Source organism: Equus asinus, chromosome 5, assembly GCF_041296235.1.
Source record: "Equus asinus isolate D_3611 breed Donkey chromosome 5, EquAss-T2T_v2, whole genome shotgun sequence".
NCBI lineage: Eukaryota > Metazoa > Chordata > Mammalia > Perissodactyla > Equidae > Equus > Equus asinus.
The window spans coordinates 66,972,357-66,996,974 of record NC_091794.1 but is presented as its reverse complement, the minus strand read 5'-3'; the positions used below and the strand labels follow the sequence as shown (position 1 = coordinate 66,996,974).

Sequence of the window (24,618 nt, the reverse complement as noted above, 5' to 3'; positions counted from 1 at the left end):
GACAGCAGGCCACGGTGCCCAAACCCCAGACGACCTGTGACTCCAGAGACGCTAAGACCGTGCTGTAAATCACATTTGCTTTGACTTTTCAGATCCACTCTCTCCACTTTCTCTACCAGGATCTGTGTCCTCAAAGATTGACATAAAGGCTGCATCAACAGGCTCTTTGTCCTCTGGCTTCCTGTTGGATTCAGACAATGAGAGCACCAGCAGGAGACAGAGGAGGAGGAAAAGGATTCTAGCAACTGTTCCCTGCCTTACTCCTTCAGACTTACAGCTCTAGTCCCGGCGTCTGCATTACCCCTTCTTGGTTTCCGGAAACCCCGCCCGCACCTTTATAATAATCCCTTTAGTAAATTTTCCTTAAGTTTCCTGGTCTGTGCTGTATATTACTTGCTGGGATCCCATCTACTCCACATGCCTGGCCACCACCCTTGTTCCAGCTGAGTGAAAACATTTGGCATTTACGTGCAGAGAAGACAAATCAGAGTCCTGGATTATTAAAGCTGGAAAAGACTTTAGGATTAATTCCCAAGCCCTTTATTCTACTAATAGTAATGGGAGTAGAGTCATAGAAAGGCTGATTATTGAAAATCCTCCATGTCTCAAGTGCTAGGGGTCTTGCTTTACATAAATTATCTCAGTATCTCACACTTTTCCAAGGTAGACCCCATAACCCCTGTTTACAAAAGTGGAAACAGAGGCATAAAGAATAACTTGCCCCGGACCTCACAAGTGGTAGAGAGTTGAGTGAAAATTTGAGCCCAGCTTCATCTGACTCCACAGCATGTGATCTCCATACTAGACTTCCTCCAGCTGATGGCCCTGAGACCCAGAGACAGCACACTTGCCCAAGGTCGCCTAGGGAAACAGCTACAGAGCCAGGACCAGAAACACCCAGCGCCCCTTCCCTTCACTCAGTCTATTTCAGGCTTTCTCAACCTCGGAACAATTGGTATTTTGGACTGGATAATTCTGTGTTGTGGGAGCCATCTCGTGCATTGTAGGATGTTTACCAGCATCCCTGGGTCTACTCAGTAGACGCCCAGTAGCACCTCCCTTACCAGTCATAATAAAAAAAAAATTCCAGACCTTGCCAAATGTCTCGTGGAGGAAAAAGTCTTCTCAGTTGAAAACTGCTGATAGATAGTTCAACTCCCTAGTGTTTAGCTGACTCACTTCCATGCGTCAGATATGGAAGGAAACACAAAGATGATTCAAACAAGGCCTTCTGCATGCCTTCTGTCTCAAGAGGACAATCTAGAGGTGCACACAATGAACTCTCACACACAGTTCTAGCACACCCACCGCCAAGGTGCCCGAGATGGCAGCAGACGGACAGGCCAATGCCTATGGAGGCTGGAGGGAGCTGGCTTCGCCTTAGCCGGGGGCAGGAGGCTTTATGGAGTGGGCAGCTCGTTATTTTGCCTTAAAGCTTGTGTAGCCAGGGAGGCACACAGAGGACCTGCAAGAAAGGCAATGCAGGTAGTGGTGTGTCCTGAGCAGGAGCACAGATCACATTCCCAAACTACAGCAGACTGTGGCCTCCCTCTGAGAAGCCCAGCTCCTCCCGCAGGGTTTACAAGGCCCTCCAGCACCCTCCACTCCAGCTTCCTCTCTCTTCGCTCCGCGCCTTGTACTTTGGGTCAAGAAGCACCACAATGTTTCTCACCTCTGTGTCCTTGCTTATCCCATCTTCTTCACCTGGATCCTTCTCTACTCTCACCGGCTTCCTAACTGCCAAAATCCTATGCTTCTTCAGAGACTAAACTCAGGCTTATCCCTGGAAACCCTTGTTTGGGTAGGAGGCTCTGCTCTATACACATATGTATATATTTTTTTTCCAGACTACTGCTTAGTAGTAGACTATGAATTTAGCTTGAGGGCAAGAAGTGCAACTTATTTCAGTATTTCAAACTCTTAACAAACACCTACAACTTGATAGGGGCTTGATGATGACTATTAAATAAAAACTTATTGAATGAAATAGTCACACAGAGTTTTAACAGCCTGTGAAAACACTAATGATGCATTCATTACGTGTGAAAAGAAGACAGGTTATATAGTTAATTTACAATCACCAATGCAACAAACACACAGAAAAAAAACTGGAAGGACGCAGGTCCAAGAGTCAACACTGGTTTTCTCAGAGTGGTAAGCTTGCCGGTGACCTTTATTTTTGTCTTTATTATTTTCTAAACTTCAAAAAAATGTCTAGAGTAAAAATGCATTGCTTGTGTAATCATAAAAATACAAGGTATTTTAAATAGCTGCTGTGGGCCTTGGCATCTGCTCCTTGGTGTGGCATTAACATCCTAACTCGGCTTTGGAGCAGCCAGCCATTCCCCTCATTCTTTACCAACGTGCCTTGGGTTAAGCTGATTCCAGCCCAGGTCACAGGAGTCCAGCATATGACCTGGACTAGACCAATCAACGCAAGCCTTAGCCTCAGGGAGTGATTCGGCATTGAACATGACCAGCAGACCAGTCAGGGCGGATGAGGCTCAGTTTTGGACCGTTTACTTATGCTGATGGGGAAGTAGATGAGCTCGCTTTTGCTGGACTGGTTTCTAGAATGACTTGAGTCTGAGCTGCCAGGGGAGCCACCACAGTCCAGATTAGGAAAGCTGCTAACCTGGAGGAAGCAGAGCCAAGATATAGAGCCTTGAGTCCTTGTTTGGGTTCTGAATCAACCCAGGTTGAACCCTAGGCTACCTCCTTGAATACTCTTGCCCTTTTGCTATTTGTTTAAATATAATACATGTAATATTTAATACCTACAAAAGATTAATAATGATAAAAATAATAAAACGAACATCCATGCACTCACCACGAATGCATCATTGCTTTTACCGTTCACCAACTATGTGCCCCTGCTCATCCTGGCTCCCTGCCTTCCCCTCCAGTAGCAATCACCATCCTTAACATTGTGTTAAGCAATCCTTTTCTTTCTAAAAAACGATTTACCACAGATGCACATATCTCCAAACAATACATTATTTAGATTTGGTTGTTTTTGTGCTTTTATAAAAATGGAATCATACCACATGTGGTCCTCTGAGAATTGCTTTTCTCATCCAATGCTGGTTTTCCAAGATTCACCTATAGTGTTACAGGCAGCTGGAGTTCACTTCTCTTCAGCACCCTAAGAATTTTCACGTCTTTATAAAGAACTTTAATAGGAGTTGCAAAAGCGCCAGCATTCTCCAAGGGGAGGGAAGGAAAAAGAAACTAGTACTTGAGAACTGCTTGCTAAGTTTCAGGCACTGTGGGAGACACTGTATGTACACTGTCCCTTAATCCTTGGAGAAATCCTATGACGTGTGTATGATTATCTCCATTTCACAGATGAGGACGCAGATTGTCATGCTTTCAAGGATATCAAGCTAGTCAAGTGAAGGGGTGAAATGCCAACTCTGTTCCATCCATCCTCTTCCTAATGCACTGCCAGACAGCTTGTCTTAAGACCTTCAGAGAGAAACTTAGGAAGCCTAGTATTTGAATAAGAAAATCAAATTAAAGCAGCCGCTACAGAGCTTAGAAAGAAGGCATAGGGCCAGACCGGGATCAAATGCTGATTCTGCCATTCCTTGCTCTGGTTCAACACCTGTGTTTTCTTATCTGGAAAATGGGGACAATAACAGTATCTTCCTCCTTGCAGTGACACAGGGCAGTGCCCACACACAGTAAATCCTCAGTAGATGTCCACTGTTTTCCCATAGCTGCTCTCTAGCTTCATGTCCCAGACATCATACACCTTACATTTCACTGTTTCTCATCTTTGGTCATTGCAACTGCTTTCCAACAGGCCTCCCTGATTTCTCCAAGCCCTCTTGACGTTGCCAGGAGGGATATTTCTAAAACATAAACATGATTACTCTCCTGCTTAACCCCCTCACTCCAATCCATCACCCACCAAAAAAAGGTCTTAAATTGACATGATCAGTTTTTACAGCAAAATTCTTGATCCACTTATGGGCCCCAAAACAATGTGTCTCATGCTTCTTTATCTTTGCGTACTCTGTTCCCTCTGCCTGGAAGGTTCTCCCTGCATCTGATTAGCTCCTGTGTTTCAAAACTCAGCTCAGACATTTCCGCTCCTCCTGATTTCAGCTCAGAGCACCTTGGACACACGTCACCTGTTGGCAAACCTCATAGCACTACAGTTGTTTCCCTTGTTTTGTTCTCCTGTGGACTCTCACCTCCCTGAAGGCAAGGCCTGTGTTTCCTCCACTTCTGATCTGCAATTCCTAGCTCCTCACCAGGCACTTTGTGGTACTCAAGAATGTTTGTCTAACTGAATGCAGATGAAGTCCTCAGCTGTGCTGGGTCAAGAAACTAACAAATGACGAGGCCCAGAATCACGCTACTCTGAAGAGGAGAATGATTGCAATTGCCCTGCAGACTGGGGAGCTGGCACATTAGCACGTAATTTATTGGACCCTGGCACAAGCTCATTTTTATAGGCAGAGCATCTATTTTAATGGTTACATATATAACCACAGTTTTCAATCTGCTCCTTTCCCCCAAGAGAGAATCATGGAAGGAATCGAGAAAGGATGAAAACAGGGGAGAGAAATAAATCCCTTTATTGCTTTCTTAAAACCTGTCAGGGAGAAGGAGAAGCCTGATTCACAAAGAAACATACACTCCCCTAGAAAATTAAATTAGCACAATGGACAAATTGGCTGGAATTTTTTACCTTGTGTATCTTATTCAAATTACCAGTCTGACCAATGTATCAACACTGAATTACTCAGTTGTTTCAGTTCTCTGAAGCTTCCCTATTGCAAAGCTCTTTATAGAAAAGTTTCAAAGTGATAAAAGGAACAATAAACCTTGGAGCCGGAGGTTTTATGTTTAAATTCTGAATCTGACACTTCCTAGCTGGAGAGCTTTGGGAAAGTAACTTCATAGAGTATCAGTTTCCTCATCTTGCAATTGGACAACAGTACCTAATTCACAGGGCAATTGTGATGATGAAATGAGGTAATTCTCATTACACAGCGAGCACAGTATCTGGTAGGTAGGTGCCCAGTAAATGCTAGCTCATAGCATCATTCTTTCCCTTAGCTGAATGGGGTACAATGGCAAAGGTGGTTGGGGGGTGGCTTAGCATTTGAACCAAGTGTTTGTGCATTCCTTGGGTGCAGACACAACATTCATCCTGGTCCTTTTAGAATGCTGAAGTCAGTCTTGAAGGATGGCTCTCCTGGGAAGTTTTAATTGGAGGCAGATTTAAACTAGTATCTGAAAGATGATGAGTCTTGGTTTCACAGAGGGCAAAAGGAGGCCATTCTGGTTGGAATATACATCCTAGAAAAATGTGCTCCCAGGTTCCCAACATCCTTTCATCCCTTCCTCCTTTTACTAACAGACCTCCTCTTCCATTTAACCGGGCATGTGGCTGTCCAGCTAGAAACTCTACTTCCAGCCTTCTTTGTCACTGGGCATGACCACATGAGTAAGTTCTGAATGATGGAACACGACAAGAAGTGTTGCTGTGGGTCACTTCCTAGGATGAATTTGTATGTTCTTCACGTCTTCCACCCGCTTTGTGAGAACTGCCATGGGGGAGCGGCGGAGGAGAGTCATCTTTGATCATGCAGACAGGGGGATGATGAAGCAAGAGGACGGAAGGAACTGTGTTCCTGGTGACCTTGTGGAACACAGCCACCTGCTCATCCAGACAGCCCAACAGCTCCAATTTTACACGAGAAAACACCACATCTTCCTTCTTAAGCCGCTGCTGCTTGATCTCTGTTATTACAACCGAACCAACGTCCTAACTAAACCCACCCTGAGGATATGTGTGGAGGTGGAATAAGCCTGGCGCGTGGGGACAGAGAAGAGCCTGGTCTGAGTGGAGAAGAGGGTGAGTATCTGAGAGGAATGAGTAAGGCGAAGAGAGGACACTCACTTCTAGATTCTCGCTGGGAGGAAAGTGAGGGATTCTGAATGGAGGACAACAAAAAGCCTCCACCCATAGGCCGCCAGAAGAGAATGGGATAAAATTTAAGATCATTCAGGAAAAAGAGCCAAGGAGACACATTCCTCTCATTCCAATTCAACTCAGCATCAGCTCCACTCACAGAGCAGGAGGAGGGTTCATAGAGTCCAACCCAAGGGCGGGTCACTTTCTGTTAATGGCCCATCTGCACAGATGGGAAGCAGGATGAAGAGCCAGGCCAGTGGATTCTGAAGAGTCGTCTGCAAGCTCTGACTTGCACCCGCCGTAATCACTTTTCCCCAAGATCCTAGTTCCCCTGCTTGGGGCCACACAGAGCAGGGAGAATTCTTGCATAATCTATGCTTCAAATAAGCATCACTCCCATGTGCGAAGGTGGCTCCCATCTTATGTAGACGAGCACCTCTTTTATCCATTCCTCCTATTTATACATTTCTATTTTTGTCTGTGCAGACAGAGAGAATTCCCACCAAGGCTGTGCAGCCATGGGCAAACAGATTTTCCTTTCTAGACCCAGTTACTTTATCTGAAAAAATGAAGAAGTTTGACTTTTCTTATCACAGGTCCTCAGATGAAACACTTTAGGAGACATGACTGTGTATAGTGGCAGGTGTTAGACAACAGGGAATGATGACGACTGCGGGGCAATGGAAAGTACGTAAGGGTGTTGATGTTAATATCTGAGGAGTCTTTTGCCTATCGTTTGCTTGGTTTTGGTTTTTGGGTTTAAAGTTATGTCAGCCGTGCAAAGCATACCTGAACGCTCGATATAGACAAGTTTGTGACTTCCCGGTCTAAGTGACCCTAAAGCCCCAACTAGCCCTACAATCCCGTGATTCTTTTAGATTGTCTCCTCTTACAGAGTGGACTCGAACTAGGCCTGTCTTTTGAGCCAAAGGAAGCAGTTGTGCCTTTGTGCTCAATAGCCTCTGTTTGCACCTCCAGGTGCCCTTCCATCCCTTTCCACCTTGCTCTGTGTCCTGGGAATCTTACTATTAAGGACTGCGTCAAGCTGGGCGCCTTGACTTCTGGATTCTAGCTGAGATTGGCCAATGAGAGGCACAGCATGGAGCAGGCAGGTGGAAGGAGAGAAGGTGGCTGTGCCCCAGCTCCTCTCCTACTGATCTGCCAGTTGCAGGTCCCTGTACTGAAGGCCACAGCTCCTGTCTGCAGGGGCGGGCCCTCCCCTACAGCTCCATGTCTCAGTGGGTTCAGATAACCCTCCCCCCACCCTTTCCCTATCAGGCCAAGGAATACAAATGGTTTCCGCCTGGTGATAGCCATTGGATACTTCACCACCCCTTTCTGGTTTTCCCTAACCCTTCCCACACCTCTGTAAATAGTCCCTTCTCTAAAGCCCCCTTAGGTCCCCCTTCTGAGTATACCACATTCCCTGCCAGGACCCTGACTAATTCACTACCAGTACTTTTCCCGATGTGCTTCCAGTGGGGGAAGGGGGGCCATCCTAAAAAGTCCAGATGTCTTAGTGTTCAAGACCTAGTTTACAGGATGTAGTGTTATCTAGATGCTTGTAGTGGTCATCTATTTTTCTGTCCTCTTGGCACCCTCCCTTCCAGGAAGAGTAGAGGAACAGCTTCTTCCTTGATCCAAGGAATGCAGAAGTACTAATCACAGTACCCTTGCCCTGGTCATGGAATGGGCATGTGACCGAGGCTGGCACAAGTTCTCTCAGCATCTTCTGAAATGGAAGTAAGGGGAGAGGGCCTATGCCTTTTGGGTGGTGATGCTGGGAAGTGGTCGGTCTAGGAGCTGCAGGGACCATGTTTCAGCCTTTAGTAGAAAGTTGAGCTGTGATAGGGGCCCAGAGAAGCCGAACCACAGGAAGAAGTGGAGAGACCACATGGAGCAAGGCGGGTTTGTGCCTGGAGACCAGGTTTCTCTCATCCTGCAAGCCCGGCCGCACACCGACCTTCCTGCAGTTAGCCTTTGGTGGACTTTTTTGTTTAAATTCCTTTGAGTATAGTTTCTCTCCTAATTAATGCATCACTTGTGGAGATGGAGTTCAGGATTGGTTTGACTCCAACGGACCGGGCACGTGGCCTCTTCGAGAAGAGTTTTGCTGTACATGGCGAAACGCCTGCTGGATCCTCACTTTCGTGTAACGCTTTGTGGTTTACAAAATGCTTTCACACCTATTATCTCACTTTGTCCTACAACAGACCTGGGTGACAAACAGGCCAGGGAATGTTATCCCCTATCAACTGAAATGAGCCCTGGGGCTCAGAGAGGCAAAGGTCTCAGTCCAGCTTTGGTCTTTGACTTGGCGGGACCACGCGAGTTTTCCCTTAGGGAGGCACGGTGACTGTGTTCATACAGTTTGTTCCTGGATGGACCCTGGCTTATATTCACGCCTTATTTTGCTGCTACCTTCCCTATATTTGAAGACTTTCTTCATGCACTCTACCTTAGGATTACAGTCTGCTCTATTTCCACCTCCAGCTTGAGCTCTGGAGCTCAACACTCCAGCTTTCAGCCTCTGCAATGTGCTGTTTCTCTCAAGGCTCATGGCTGGTCTTCTTCCTCCTGGTTTAACCTCTCCGGCTTCACCTCAGCCATCTCTCTTTACGCTGTTCCTGTGAGCAGACCCGGGCGGCTTTGCTTGTTATGAACTAGACTCTAGGCCCAGAAGGTCAGGTAGCTGAGGTTAATCAGGGATCGCAGTTAATCTTAGTCCAGCGATCTTTCCAGAGTGTCTCCACTGAGTGCCAATGAAGGCAACACTGAAGAACAGAGAAAGAGCTCTCTATCCAGAAATTGGTGCATGGAGACTTTCCCTAATAATGGTGCCATTTTGTATACACGCCCTAAAATCAGCAGATCTGAGGGTGGAATGGATTTTCTAGTCTCACTTTCAGTCACGATGCGAAACTCATGAAGAAAAGTGTGGAAGTTGGAACAATACAATATGCTCTTTACAAATGAGACAAAGGACTGAAATAGAGTACAGCCCAAATTAGCACCAAAGCAACTCCCACTGATGAGGAAATTATCCGACTGCAAATTACACACTGTGCTACTCCACGAGCTCCACTGAATTTAGGTACTGCATTAATCACACTGAAGCAGAAAAAGAAAGCTAAAAAACAAATGCACCAAGGTGAAGAGGAAGGAATATGAATTAATGTTTAAAATGTGCCTACCACACCAGTCTGTAACATCATATAAATACTATTTAAAAATGTACAAGATCTGGGAGAAAGGGAAATGCCAAGAAGTAAAGGCACGTGGCTATTGTCTAATTCAAGGTTACAAAATGGGTCAGTTCAGCTTCAGAACCTCACTCTCAAAGGCAAAATAGACTTTTTCTAGTTTGGTTGAGAAGTACTGATCAGAAAAAGAAGGTTTCGTGTCAAAGGAACAGAATTTATCATGTCCAACTACCACAGATAAAACATAGTAAGTCAGGGGCACATTTATGGATCACTCAGCGTATTTGTCAGGGTCCCAAGGAGAAACTGGTGGCACACTCAAATGAGAGTAGCTCAAGGAAGGACTAATTATGAAGGTGTAGGAAAGGGAAGGGAACCCTAAAGGATGGGGCAATAACAGTGGGGGTTAACACCCTCACGGTGGAGGGAAAGGGTAGGAGAGAGCCATTATCAGAAACCTAAATGAGAGAGAGTTCCGCAGAGCAGCCCCCTCGAAAGGATTAGTGGCATCTGGGACACAGCCAGCCCAAAGTGATCTCACAGGGAGGGAACCAGGAAAAAACCATCTTAACCTCACTCTCCTCCCTCCTCGCTTCATCCAGAAGCCTAAGGGCACTGGAGTCCACTGAGACACTCCATATAGCAGTCCCCCGGGGCAGGGAACAGGGTAGAAAGGATTGAGAGGGGACGCATGTGAGAGAAGACACCCAGCAGACCCACGAGTTCAGAAAACAGGCAAGACAAGAAGGAGACTGCAACTCATTCACGTGCTTCAACTATAAGGCTAAGGTAAGCCTCACTCAGACGAAGTTTGACCAAAACAGATAAGAGGCTATAACGGCACTTGTACCACTTTAGGTTGGCTCCTCCTCCTCCTCCTAACGATATGATAATGAGAAAAAATATATGCAAATGAAGTGAATATTTTAATAAGTTGTGGAGCAATATTTAGAAAACATTGGCACAGTGGATGTGGAGGAGAGTTGCTTACTCAAAGGATTAAACTGAGATTACTCCCTCAGAAAAATCTTATGTCCACCAGACTCTTGTTTCTTTGCAAACTTGATCATAGTCAACGTAAATAAAATTGAACGTGATCCAGTGAATGAGGAAATGAAGTCAAAGAGGTAGTGGGTGGAGAGCTCAATCAGATAGAACTGCTGGAAGATTCTGGACAGAGGACTATGGACTTGACTTACATTTTAATGGAATTGCCCAGAAAGTGCGTGGAGAAGGGATTACATGGGGACATGGGTGAACACAGGAAGACCAGTTAAGAAGCTTTGCAATAATCCAGGCGAAGAAGATGGTGGCAGCAGTGGAGGTTACACATGGCCATGGTCAAATTCGAAACACATTTTGTAAGTAACACCAATGAGATTAGCTGAATGATTGGACACTAGGTGTAAGAGAAAATGAGGAGTCAAGCAAGACTCAAGGGTTGAGCCTAAGCAATGAAAGGGGAACAGGATAAAGCTGCATTTGTTATGACAGGTGGAGCAGTATTTTACTTGAGGTAAGAGAAGAAATCAGGAGTTTTGTTTAGAACATATTGACTCGGAGATGTGTATTAGGCATCCGAGTGGAAATATTATGTAGATTATTGGATCTACGAGTCTGGAGTTTGGCATAGGAGTCTAGGTAGGAGATATACATTTGGGTATTGTCAGCACATAGATAGCATTTAAAGCCACACGACAGGACAGGTCTGCCAAAGCAGTGAGTCTAGACTGAGAAAAGTGAGTCCTGGAGCACTCCAGAATTTAGAGTTTGGAGGAATGAGGAATAACCGGTAAAGGAAAACCAAGGAGTGGCGATGAGACAGAAAGGAAGATGTCTGATGACACTGCCACATGTGCAGAAACCAGAGAGGGAGGAAGTCACGTGAGTCAATGGTTTCCAAATATAAATATTAATTAGGACCTTAGAAGTTTTGTACCTGACAAGTCTATGAAATAAGACTTCCAAGAGTTTGTTTGAAAACTTGTTCATAATTGTGTCTGACTGTGGGAAGAGTATTTGTATACAAAGCATGAAGCACTTTTTTGTGACCATTACTATGAGTTGTTGGAACTCTTGATCCGAGGTGATGTGCTTGTTTTGTTTTTTATCATCTTAACCTAGTTGTGACGCTCTGAGTTGGGAGAAAGAACATTCATTCCTTCAGTAAGTGTCGGTTTACAATATTCCAGGCACTGATGTAAATTCTGGGACACAGCAGTGAACAAAGCCAAGAGAAACTCCACCCCCAAAGAGCTTTTTTTCCCAGCAATCCGTGTGCAGGAGTGGAGGGGGGAACGGGCGCAAATCTCAGCAATCCCGCTTACCAATCTGAGCAAGTCACCTTAGTCTCTCCCTCCTCCAGAGGAAGTGTCTCATGCAGAAAAGTGGTTAGGAAGATGCGTTAGTTGGCTAGGGCTCCTATAACAAAGTGTCACCAACTGGGTGGCTTAAACACCAGAAACTTATCGTCTCGTGGTTCTGAAGACCAGAAGTCCGATATCAAGGTGTTAGCAGGGTTGGTTCCTTCCAAGGGCTGTGAGGGAAGGCTATGTTTCCAGGCCTCTCTCCTTGGCTTGTACATGATTGTCTTCTCCCTGTGTCTCTTCCCTCTGTGCCTATCTGTCTCTCCAAATATCCCCTTTTATAAGGACACAGTTAAACTGGATTAGGGCCCAACCTAATGACCTCATTTTTATTTGATTACTCTGCAAAGATCCTATCTCCAAATAAAATACTGAGGGTTAGATCTTCAACATATTTGGGGGGCTGGAGGGACACAATTCAACCTACAGGATACCTGTCCCTGTGCCAGCTCTTTGGATGGCTGTGGGGCTCCTGGCACACAGCAGAGTGGTTAGTGCTCACACTCTGGACCAACTTGCCCACTCCAGAGTGGTCTCTGAGCGCTGATGCCACTCCTTACTGGCCTTGGTTACATTACTTAACCTCTCTGTGCTCCCACTTCTATTGAAAAGTGGGACCACCTCATAGGGTCCTTGCAACGGTCAAATATAGCAAAATATGGATCTGGCACATTCTAAGCGCTCCACAAATGGCAGCTATTATTATCATAAGTATTATAAATGCTTACAAGATAAACTTATGTGCAAAAAGAGATAAAGGAAGTGGAGGATTTTATTTTAAAAAGTGCCCTATAAAACCTGATATTCTTATTTCTAAATGATTTTAAGGTTTACAGGGCCTTTTTCACAGGCTCACAATAGCCACTTTGATAGATACTATTATCCCCATTTTACAGCTGGGAACATTGAGGCCCAGAGAGGAATGTAAAATGCTAGGCAAGGGATTAGAGTGGTTACACTTCTCTCAGATATCCTCTGATCTCTTTTCCTTTTCCTTTTTTCCCTCCTTTGTCATCTTATAGTTCTTAAGTTCCCCCCTCCCCCCCCACTGTGCATGCCACAATATAAACAACTCGGATGAGAAGCTGTCCAAAGGAATGCAGAGCATCTTTGTACTCCTTGCTGAATAATTGAAATCCTCAACACACTCAAGCTTGGATTGGTTTCCTAACGCCTTCATGCTTCAGAAGCTGGGGAGCTCGGCTCCTCAGGGACCTTTCTGTTCCCTTTCAAACCCAAAGCAGTGGACTTGAAAATCTAATCCCAAAAGCTAACAAAGAGCTTATTAATTGTGGCTTCTTTATAAACAGTTTTTTTCACTTGTTTCCCCCCTCTCTCTAGGCAACCCTTGCATAAAAATATCCATTCGCCAACTGTTCACCAACTGTTCTCTCACTGGCATACCTTGTGCCGCACTCTGAGATGCCAGAGCGCACTTTGCTACAGCCCTCCGTGCTGCCCGGGCTTGCCGCCATCAGGCCCTGCCACAGAGGAGGCGTGGAGGCGAGGAGGGTAGGGAGCATCTCTGGCAGAGAAAGCTTGGGCCATGTGGCAACTAGGGCTAAGGTGGCACAGTCAGTGCCCATATCATGGGCTTTGGAGTCAGAAAGAACTAGGTTTGATTCTCAGCTCTGCTGCATTCTTGCTGTGTGTTATCACTCAAATTATATTACTCTCTGAGCCCAAACTGGCTCGCCTGTAAAAGGCAGATAGCAACTGTTTCTAAGAATTATCATGAAGATCAAATAAACTCATGCACGTGATGGCCTTGATATGGCGTTCATCATGATATACAGGCTCAGCACATGTGAATTTCCTCTATCTCCCTTTAATTCCTGAGGAGCTTATGGTACAGTAAGAGAGAAGGAAACTCGCAAAAAGGGAAATCCACGCAAGCGTTAAGTACTAAGAAATACTAAGAAATATGATAGTGTAAAAGATGACATGGGACTTTGTATCTGCATCTGCTGACTTACCCAGAAAGAGGAAATGGCTGTAAGTGCTAGATTTCAGAGGAAGAGATTGTTGGAAGCTGAACAGAGATCCTTCGTGCTCTGCTCAGAGAGTCTGGTTCTAGCCCGGCTCCATCACTCAACATCCAGGTACACTGAGGCAATTTTCTCCTTCATTTACTCCGCAAACATTCACAGGTGCTGACGTGGCTGGGGCTAAGGCATGGAGACACAGACAATTAGACTCCAGCCTTGACCCTTAGGAGCTCTCCAGGAGCCAGCTCACAGAGGAACCTGCTTGCAGAGCTCTCTATAAATAGGTAGCAGCAGGTAAGAGAGAGAGTCACGCGACTGTTAATGGAATAGGCCTGGAGGAGTCGGACAGACTAGGGACCAAATACTGACTCAGCCAGTCACTAATACTGTGGCCTCAGCAAGTGGCTTAACTTCTCTGAACCTTGTTTTTCTCACTATAAAAATGAAGATAATTACTTCCTCTGGCTGTTGTGAAGATTCAATGACATAATGCTTGTGAAGGCTCAGCATAGAAGGTACAAAGGGTTCAGTAAAGGTTAGCTGGTACAAGTCAAGGTAAATATGTATATACGTATATTTATATATTTTTAATTATGATAATACACGTATGTGTATATATGTATGTGTGTGTGTGTATATATAATGAGTGCATATACAATATGTGTGTTATAATATGTAACACATGTGTTTGTATACATGTGTATGTATATATAATTTACATGTTTATATATTATACATATTATATAATGTGCATATACATACACATGCATATATGCATATCGTTTTTACAAAGTACTGCGGAAAGCCCTTAACCTCTGAAGTTTTCGATTTCCACCTTTTTGAAAGTACCAATTGGGTCAGCCTCTTCTCTCTGCCACATCAGGCTTCCCGTGATCTGACTCACCCACCCCCTGCATTGTCTCTGGGCAACTGAATTCCCTACCCTCCAGTCACGCTGAACCAGAGTAGACCTGAGTATTTTCAAGAGTCACTTCCTAAAACTTCTGTAAATTTCCAAATTCGTGAGGGTTGATATGATAACAAGCATGTCAAAAGTTCGCAAAGAACTGGGACTTGGACCCAAATTCTTTCATCTGAAAGGACAATAGATGGGCAAGACATAGTCTTAATGCTGAGTTCATAAGATCCAGAGGCCAAGTGGGCTTAGATTTGAATCCAGACAATGGAGGACTCAGTCCCTCGTGGCTGTCTTAAAGTCTGCTTTAACTTGGTAGTTAAAAGAGTCGATTCAGAAGTCAAACGATCTCCATTTCAGTCCTGGCTATGCCTGTGCTTGGCTGGATGACCTTGAGCAAGTTGCTTAACTTTGCTGGGTCTCCTCATCTAATCTTTCAGTGAGTTCTTCACAGTGCCGTTCTTATGGTTGTGTCGTGAATATTGAATATGATAACATATGGAAGCTTATTATCACTGTTCCTTCCTGGCATACAATAATTTCTCAGAAAACATTAGTCACTGTTATATTATTCCTCCTATTTTTTCCATGGGTATGAATGCGTGTTTAATGAGACCTTTTTATTCAGAAGTATTCTGTCCAGCCATTTCCTCCCATAAGCTTCATCAACTAGGCAATCGCTATGTCCCTTCCTACTAGCATCTCGCCACTTAGAGAAGAACTTCTTAAACATTCTTTAGCTAAACTCTCCTTCTGACATGGTTTGATTCAGCAGCCACACCAGTGCCTTAACCGCCTAGCTCATCACCAAATGTTTGTTCGTCTCCCATCTGCCTCCCAAATGACATCTCCATCGAGTCCAGGGTTTCTTGTATGTTTCCTCCCAGAGACTATCAGTGATGTCTGGCCTCTCACCTAAGTGTTTGCCTTACTAGAGAAAACATGAATGATATGGTAAAGAATCCCAACAGCCCACTCCTATTGCCTTTCCCCCAATTTTGTCCTGCACTTTCTCATCTCCATATTTTCATATACCTTTGTACATGCTGTGTGCCCTTTCCTTTGGCCCACCTTTCCCCTTGCCCTCTTTACCTGGCTTCTTTCTTCCAGTCCTTCCAGATGACTCATATATGACAGTACTCATTCATTCAACCACAAATATCATTGAAGCATTTACTATGTGCCAGATACCGTGCTGGGTGCTGGAGATATAAGATAAGCAAAATAAATGAGATCCCTACCTTCACGGGGCTCAGAGTCTAGAAGCCAGACATTGGTGAAATTAGCACACACACAACAAACGCGATGAAGGAAAAGCCCAGGGTGCCATGAGAGCATAGGAGAGGGTGGCCTGGTCTTCTAGGAGGGGTCAGGGAAGGCATCTCAGAAGTGACATCAGGCTGGTTGAGGTATCCTCCTCTGTAGTTTGATATCAGCTTCAGCCTTTATCAACTTTACTGCATTCATCATGGTGTGTCATCATTTTCTGTCCACTTGCTTCTCTCTGCTACTAACCTGTGAACTTCCTGAAGGCTGGTGAAACATCTTATTCCCAGGGCCTGTTACAAGCCTGGCACTTAGTAGCAGCTCAAGAATTGGTTATTAAATGATGTTTTTGTTATTGTTGCTGAAAGAAGATATATCTTTAAGGACCCTTTGAGCTTTAACATTGTCTCTCAACCTAACCCAGAGTCAGTCCTGAAAATCCTAGACACCCCGCCACACGCCCATGCTGCTGCCCACATTCCCTACTCCCCCTTAATCACCCCATGGGAAGAGGTGCTGTAACTCCAAATTAGCCCCAGGGCAGCTCTCATCTGCTCTGCTGCCAAACTCATATCACGTTACATTTAATACATGCGTATAATGAATGCCGCACACACTTGGCAGTGCTTCCGTGCACCATGTCATTATAAGCTGTATTGACAGCAAACAAGTCACATAGTCTCCCTGCGAACACTACAGGAAAAAAGAACATATAATTTTGTTGTTGTTTGTACGTTTTTTTCCAAGTCACATTGGACACTATTTGCCTTTCATTAGAAACACCATGCTGACAGTAAAATCACATATCCCCAACACACAAAGAGAAGAAAGGCAAGCTGCTTGGGCCCCCTGTGAAGGGGAGGAGCAGTGGCACGGCCTCTGCAGAGGAGGTAGGGTAGCAGAAGAGGGCGTGTTCCAGAGCTTTGGGGGCTTAGAGCACCCACAGAGGGGAGTGATGCCCTCTTGCCCCTGTCTGTGTCATCATGCCTTGGAGTTTTACGCCACTCAAGCCTTGCCTCATTCATTCACTTATTCATTCACTCATTCATCCATCCATCCAACAATGTATTTTGAATTGCTACATATTCCTTCTGGAATTCAGTTAGGGAGGAGTTTAGAATGCTAAAATATATTGAGCTCTTACTGTAGGCGTTTGCTGCATATTTAATTTTCACAGAGACCCTGTAAGGTTAGTATTATTGGCTGTTTCACAGATATGATAACCTAGCATCAGAAAGTTAAAGTGACCTGCTCAAAGTTATTGAGAGAGTAAGATTAGGATTTGAACCTAGGCCTGTCTTGTTATAGAGAGTAAATAAATGAACGAATATTTACTGAGTGTCTGTAGCGTGAGGCACTGCCCATATTTCTAGTAGACAATTGATATGGTAATTGTTTACACCGCTGACTCCCCCCTCAGGCAAGCTCCTTCATTTACATCTTTAGTGCTTACTCAATGGCTTCTCTGTACTGAACACTGCGAGGTTCCTGAGGGTAGGGTCAATGTCTTAATTATTTCTATAATGCTAGGCTATAGCATTGTACCTGGGACAGAGCAGAAATGTGAGATTTATTGTAAAAAAATGGGAAGAAGGGAGCAGAGATGGAGGCAGGAAGGAGTTCACTGTAAACGTTGAACTGGGATAGACTCAGACTAAATAAAGGCATACCTTATTCGCTGGAGAAACATTGACAAAAGGTAGTTAACGGCAACTGGAGGAATACAAAGAATGTTTTACCAAAGAAGAGTTACTTTTACTAACTATAAACACCAAGAAAAATTTCAGTGTGTGAAGAATGAAGGGAACATTATCAGCAAAGACAAAGAGCTATGGTAGTGGAGGCCATATCATAGGAAGAGTGAGTAATGTGGTATGAATATGGAATCTATAGATAGACAAAGTAGGAAATGAGGCAAGAAAAGCAGTTTGAAGTCAGATCTTGGAGAGTATTGAGTTCCCTTCTACTTTATTCAGTAGTGGATGGCAATGTTTATCTCAAGTAAGTTTCCTTTCACATGAACTTGTAAACTTTTCTTTCAGAAAAGAATGCAGAAAGGCAATAGGGTTGGTTGAACTGAATTCAATCATCAAGAATATGGCCTTAGGAATCAGACAGTCCTGAGTTCAAGTTCTAATAGGTGCATCATCTTGGGCAATCTAATTCAAGTCTCTCAACTCTTGGTTCCTCAAATGTAAAATCAATATGATACATGAAATAAATATGTAAAATTAATAGTTTCTGGCATGTAGTGAGCTTTAGATAAATGTTGTTGATTATTATTTCCAATCATTGTTCTCAGCCACATGGCTCAGATAACATAAACTGGAGACACTCATAGAGGAAAGAACACAGCATGCACAATTTGGAAGTCTATTCATCTCTCCATCCAACATTTACTGAGAACCTACAAACCATCTCCAGCAGCCTGGCTCACAAATGATCTTCAGTAATTGCTTATTCGATGCACAAACGAATTAGTATTATGATAGAGACACATACAAAACATAACAGTGTTATATGGAGAATGTGATAGGGTGGGATTGTATTAAAGAACCAAGGAAGATCTTTGGTATTTCTCACTGTGGCCTATCTTGACCAGTTATTTTGAGAAGGCTGTGATAAATTAAATACGGCTGCAAACTCTTTGCAGTTTATCTCATTAAGAGGTGGAGTCAATATTCTGACCTCTTGAATATGTGATGGACTTGCCACTTGTCTTGACCATTATAATATGGTGAACTGACTTTTTTTGAGTTCTGGAGACTAGATCTCAAGAGGAGTAATTTTGCCTTATCACCTTCATGTAAGGAAGCTGGCGTGGCTGACTGTAGGATAAGAAACCACATGGAGAAGAAACGAGCCAGCCCAGCCAAAATCTAGCACCAGCTACCAGCCATGTGACTGAAGCCATCTTGAACCTTTCAACTCAGCTGAACCCTCCAGCTGAACATAGCTGCATGAGTGAGCTGGGGGAAACCAGCAGAGGATCTGCCCAGACAACTTACAAAATCGTGAGAAATAGCACATTGTTGCTATTTTAGGCCACTATATGCACAAAGAAGGTGAGTAACCACTGTTTTAAGTCCAGGACAAAGACGTCAAGAGCTTTTAAAGCTTTAGCTTTAGGGCAGGGCCAATTGCACGGCACAAAGCTGCCAATCGCAATTCAGCTCTGTTTGGGAGCCCCAGTGCCACTGGAGCTGTCCTAGGTGCTGATTGTATTGCCTCATCCGGTACCTATTAATTAGCATTGTCCTAGGTGTGGGCCACCTTAAGCCTTTCCTTAAGGCTTGGTCACACTGCTAAATCACATTAGAATATGTCTTGCTTTGTTAAGCAGCAAGGGACCCAGATGACCTACTAATGCTCACGTGTTTGATCCTGAACAGTATCTACTATTGTCCACTATATTGTCCACTGTCGAGGCTGTGATGAATGCTGTCATAATAGCTTCGAGGATTCCTACTTAGCATTACCTTAATTGGACCATATTCTCAAGCAGATGTGCTCCCTACTTCCCATGAGGCTTCTGAATGACCTCCCAGAACTGAAAGTCCTAAGGCAGCAAGGAGTAGAGTTGAAAATACCTGGTTTGCATTCAAACTGAGCAGTGTGGTTAAGAGTGCAGTTTCTGGAATTAAACTAACTGGGTTTTCAGCTTCATCACATTGGTAAAATTTGGGAACAATAATAATGCCCACCTTAGAAGGTTTTTATGAGGAATAAACTGGTTAAATACATATAAAGTGTATTAAATAAGTTAATTTATCTAAAGCACTTCGAAGAGGACTCAATTGGTAGTAAATGCTCAATAAATGTTAGGCATTTTAATGAATATGATGAATGACAGTTATAACAATTGATTATAATGAAGATGATAAAGATATGCTTTTGAATCCCAGCTCCGACACTTATTAGCTATGTGATCTTAATTTCATAAAGTTTTAGTATTACTTTATGTGAAATGGGGACACATGCCTGTTGTGGTGATTAAATGAGAAAATGAAAGAGAAAACATGGTTCAGGACATATAATAAGTACACAGTACAAATGATATTTTATTCTTTTCTGGGGCTCCCTGCTGTCTTGAGACTCAGCAGATCTTGGGATTTTATCTCAAAGAGTATGTGAATGTGTGTGTGTGTGTGTGAATCTGTAACAACAGAAAGTACAAATATCACTGAATGAAATTGTAATGGGTTCACGGAAATCATTCGAGGGTCTCCTGTGCCCTCTCTGTCAGAGAGAACTCACTCTCAGTCTACTGCTCGTTGCCTTGCTGTTAAGAAGCTTTTGAGATAGATTAAAACAATAACATCAACAGAGGTATAATTTTTTTTCCATCCCTCCTTAATTAGTTGTGAACGTCAGGGCTTTCCAAGTGGTAAAAGAATCAGAGAAGGCAGGAGTAGCAGAAACCCACCTTTGAGTTCCTGGGACAAAGTAGCGCTTAACGAAAACCATTCTGAGAATCCGGATAAAAGCTTCTGCAAGTTTTCCTCTCATCTTTTTTAAAAAACAAACCTCTGCCTGTTACCCCATTGCCAATTCCAGCCTGGAAAACTTGTCTGAATGTTTCGAATGTAGGAAGCGGAAAGTACAGATTTTGAAGTTGTGGTAGAACACGGATGTATGAGGCAGGAGGTCTTTGTTTTGCACTGCCATGAACTAGTTTTTTTGTCTCCTTTAAGTCTCAGTCTTTCCGACCTTAATTTTCTTATCTGTAAAATGGGGAGTAGATTAGATTATAGCTACTATTTGTCAAATGCCTGCCATATGCAGAGCTGCACAACAATGCTGTGAAGTAGGTATTTTTATGCCCAGATTTCAAATCAGGAAACTGCAATTTAGAAAGCCTAATTTCCTCAAAGACACACAACTTGGAAACAGTGGAACCCAAGAAGCCACGGATCCAGGTCTTTCTGATTTCTTCCACTGTATTATAGGACCTCCCATCTTTAAAACACCTTCCAGTGTTGTAAGTGTTGTGTCAGTTGTCTACTGTTAAAATGTTGGCTGATCAGAGGCAAAGAAATGACACCTATAAATTGTTAAACTTTTCTCTATCATTCTTGTGTATCTGGAATAATTGAGGAATAAACTGAATAATTTGGTCACCTAATCATCACACATATTGTATAAGGATGTTCACTTTTCAGCGTTAGCAAAACTAATTTAAGAATTCAGTATTTCTCAACCAGTGGGCAACAGAGCCCAGAAGAGTCATAAAATTTTTACAGGGAGTTCAAGAATCTGTATATCCACCAAATATTGTCTGTAAATTGAAAAAATAATGTCTTGGCGATATATAAATTAATATTTTTCAAATGTATGTGTGTAGCTCCATAAATGTTAATATGTGTGTGTCTTTATGTAACATTTGTATCTACTTAACATCTGAGTTCATTTAAAAATGGGACTGTGCTATTCACTGTAGCTTTTAGTCCTCATGTCCCTTCTCATCTAATAGATACCAAAGTAAAACTATTACCATGCATCACAAAACTTATCAATGTCAAAAAAGGAGCCCTCATTCTAAGATAGGTTAGAAACTGCTTCCTCACAGAGAAAATTACAGGTATTTAAAAATACATCGTCTCATTTAATTCTTGCAATGGAATCAACGATCCTCATAGAACATCTCTGAAAGCAAGATCCTGTCTAGTTACCTTTCTGCCTGGTTGGATTCTGGAAAAGCGGGGCTTTACTACCTTTCTATTTTAGATCAGTTTTGTGCTTTTAGGGTCATAGTCAATAAATCCTAAGAGTGCACAGAAAAATAGATTCCAACTAGAGGTGAGAGAGCTTTGCTTCAGAAACAGTCCAAAACGTGTGAGCAGAGAATATCACAGCCACTCATGCGCCTCTCCTTCAGAGGTTTAGCTTAGCCAGTTGGATCAGCCATAAACCCATGCAACTTCAGAAAACCCCACCAGGCCCTTCACTGATTTTCCCAAAGCTCCTGCTGAGATGTTCTGAAGCCAAAATCGAATCTAGAAAACAGAGCATAAAAAAGGATATCTATGGCATTTGAGGAATTCTATCCTTGCTGGTGACCTGTCACCTTTGGAGAGCATTTCAGCTAAAATCAATAGACTACTCAGAAGATACTGGGGAAAGCTGGTGCTTACTCAACACGAGCAAGAAATACCGTCTTTTCAAATCCAAAGCCCATCGTTACTGCTATAGACTGAATGTTTGTGGCCCCATATGTTGAAGCCTCCTCCTCATTGTGATGGTATTTGGAGGTGGCGCCTCTGAGAGGTGATTAGGTCATGAGGGCTCTAGGATTAGTACCATATAAAAGAGATCACAGATAGCTCCCTCGCTCCTTAGGACGTGTGAGGACACAGCAAGATGAACCATCTACGAGCCAGGAGGTGGGCTCTCACCAGCTGAATCTGTCAGTATCTTGGTCTTGGACTTCCCAGCCTCCAGAACAGTGAGAAATAACGTTTGTTGTTTAAGCCACCCAGTCTATGGTAATTTGTTACAGCAGCTCCAACGGACTGAAACAGTCGCTTAATTTCACATCCAGCCTCCTAGAGCCTAACTGCCTAAAGTAAACATTGCACTTCTTTATCCATCAGGAACTTGGATGTATGAGACGTCTGGCCCAATGTTCTTTATGGAAACTCACCATGCAATTTTCAAATTATCTTTGTCCTTGAGGTCTGTCACAGAGATCTAGGGCCTCCCAAGAAACCCGCAATTTTCTATGAGAGACAAGAAAAACTTCAGTGACCACATAGATTGAAAATTAATTCCCCATGGAGGAAAAAAAGTTATCTGAAAGCCTCTGGGCTTCGGACCATAGAGTTATTATTCATTGTCTTGTTTTCAGAACATTTTTTGCCTCTGTTTGATCCCCATGATGGCAACCCAAGGAAGTGGTTTCATATGATGGTCTCTATTTAAAGATGAAGAACGGAACAGAACAGATGCTCTGAGGGGTGACTTTTCTCTAGGCAGTGCAGGTCAAGGCTTAGATCTACTGGCTTCTTCAACTGTATTTTTTCTACTCTTTGCTCTCTGCCTTTAACAATCTCTGCTTTTCTCTTGGCTTGGATAGAAGTTTCTATTGTTTACAAACTCCTGTATCTGCTTTCCTGAATATTACCTCTCCTCACTTACGTGTGTCTTGAACTGAAATGGGCAGATTTACTCCCATGCTTCTGTTGAAGGTCAGCTGCTTACTCCTGTTTCTTCAGATCTGATTTTGAAGGCTATCCAATGACTGTAACAGCTGGCTTATCTAGCATTCAGGCAAATTACAGGGAAGACAGTGTAACGTGAGGAAAAGAGCATCTTTCTAGGAGTCAGGAGGCCTAGATTCCAGATCCAGCAATTCCACTTATCAGGTGGGAGACACTGGGCAAGTTGTTAAAGCTATTAAGTCTCAGATAACCCATCTTTAGGATAGGAATGATGTCATCTCATCTCTATCACATGGTGGGGGTGGGGGTTATGAAGCTGAAATGAGGTCAGAAATATCAAAGTACGTTACCAATTGTAGATAGCTGCATTCTGTCAAAGGAATATAATCATTTTATACAAAGGAATCACAAATCAAATGTCTTCAAGAGCCAAGTAGGCTGTAAAGGAGTGAAGCAGGCAGGTTTAGTAAAATTGCGGGTGCTGGGACCAGAACCCTAGGAGAGCGCAGGTCCCCCTAAAGGCATTATGTCTTAACGATACAGTAATAATAATCTGTGCCAATCCAGACACATCTGCTACTCAAATTGGGTTGTAGGCTACCAGTTTGTGAATCTCACTTCCACTATATTATCTCCCAAATTGTGGGCTACAGATCCCCCAAGGGTTTTTAGAGTTATTTGAAAGCACCATGAAAATACACACACTGAACATCTATCACTTGAAAACAACATCACATATATGCAGGTAGAAGCATTTTTAAGTCTCGGTAGATGCCATTGGGATTAATTAATAAAGTATACCTTTATTCAAAAGCATAAGCAAATTGATATTAACTTTCCATTAGTGTATAATTCTCAATCAATGGGCACGAAGCACACACAACCATTCTCATGGTAGTAGGGGGCAGGCACATCATTTTTTTACTTTAAAGGGGGCTTTATAAACTTAGATGTTAGGAAAAAACTCTAAAACACTTTCAAAATTAAAATAGTCGCCCCAAAGGGTAAAAGTAAGCATAACCAGTTACAAAATCCAAACAGGAGGCCTCCTCTTGGGACGGCCTCAGGAGCTACAGCTCACCTGGATTTTCAGGGAAAGCAAGAAACACTTACGTTGTTACGAACACTTTCTCAGCAGCAACCAAGTGACTGGCAGTGTCTCTTGGTGTGGGGACAGAGGAGAGGAGAGGCCCACACATTCACACACAGTCCTAGACAGCCAAGTGTCTGAGCTATACACCCAACTGAGCTATAATCTGCACTCCTCTCTGCACTGTATATACCTCAGTGTAGACAGTTCCTACTCCCTGGAACCTATAAAGGTTGTCTTTGTTTGAAAAAGGGTCTTTACACATGGGGTTAAGTTAAGGATCTTGAGATAGGGATATTATTCTGGATTATCCATGTGGGCCCTAAATTTATCACACACCTTCCACTAAGAGAGAGGCAGAGGGAGATTTGACACACACACACACACACACAGAGGAGAAGGCGATGTGAGGACAGAGCAGACAGATTTGAAGATGCTGACCTTGAAGATTGGAACGATGCAGTTGTAAGCCAAGGAATGCCAGCAGCCACTGGAAGCTGGAAGAGTCAAGGAATGCATTCTTCCCTTGAGCCTCCAAGGGGCTCTGGCCCTGCTGACAACTTGATTTCTACCCAGTGAAACTGGTTTCAGACTTTTAGCCTTGAAAACTGTTTAGAGGATAAATTCCTGTTATTTGAAGGCACTAAGTTTGTTGCAACTTGTTACAGCAGCCACAGGAAACTAATACAATATA

At 43.4% G+C, this 24,618-nt stretch overlaps 1 protein-coding gene across 2 annotated transcripts in view; it reads right to left on the bottom strand.

Moving 5' to 3' along the window:
- DAB1 (DAB adaptor protein 1) overlaps positions 1-24,618 on the bottom strand; it is a 1,086,856-nt gene that overhangs the window by 814,326 nt on the left and 247,912 nt on the right. The gene's annotated exons all lie outside the window — the stretch shown is intronic.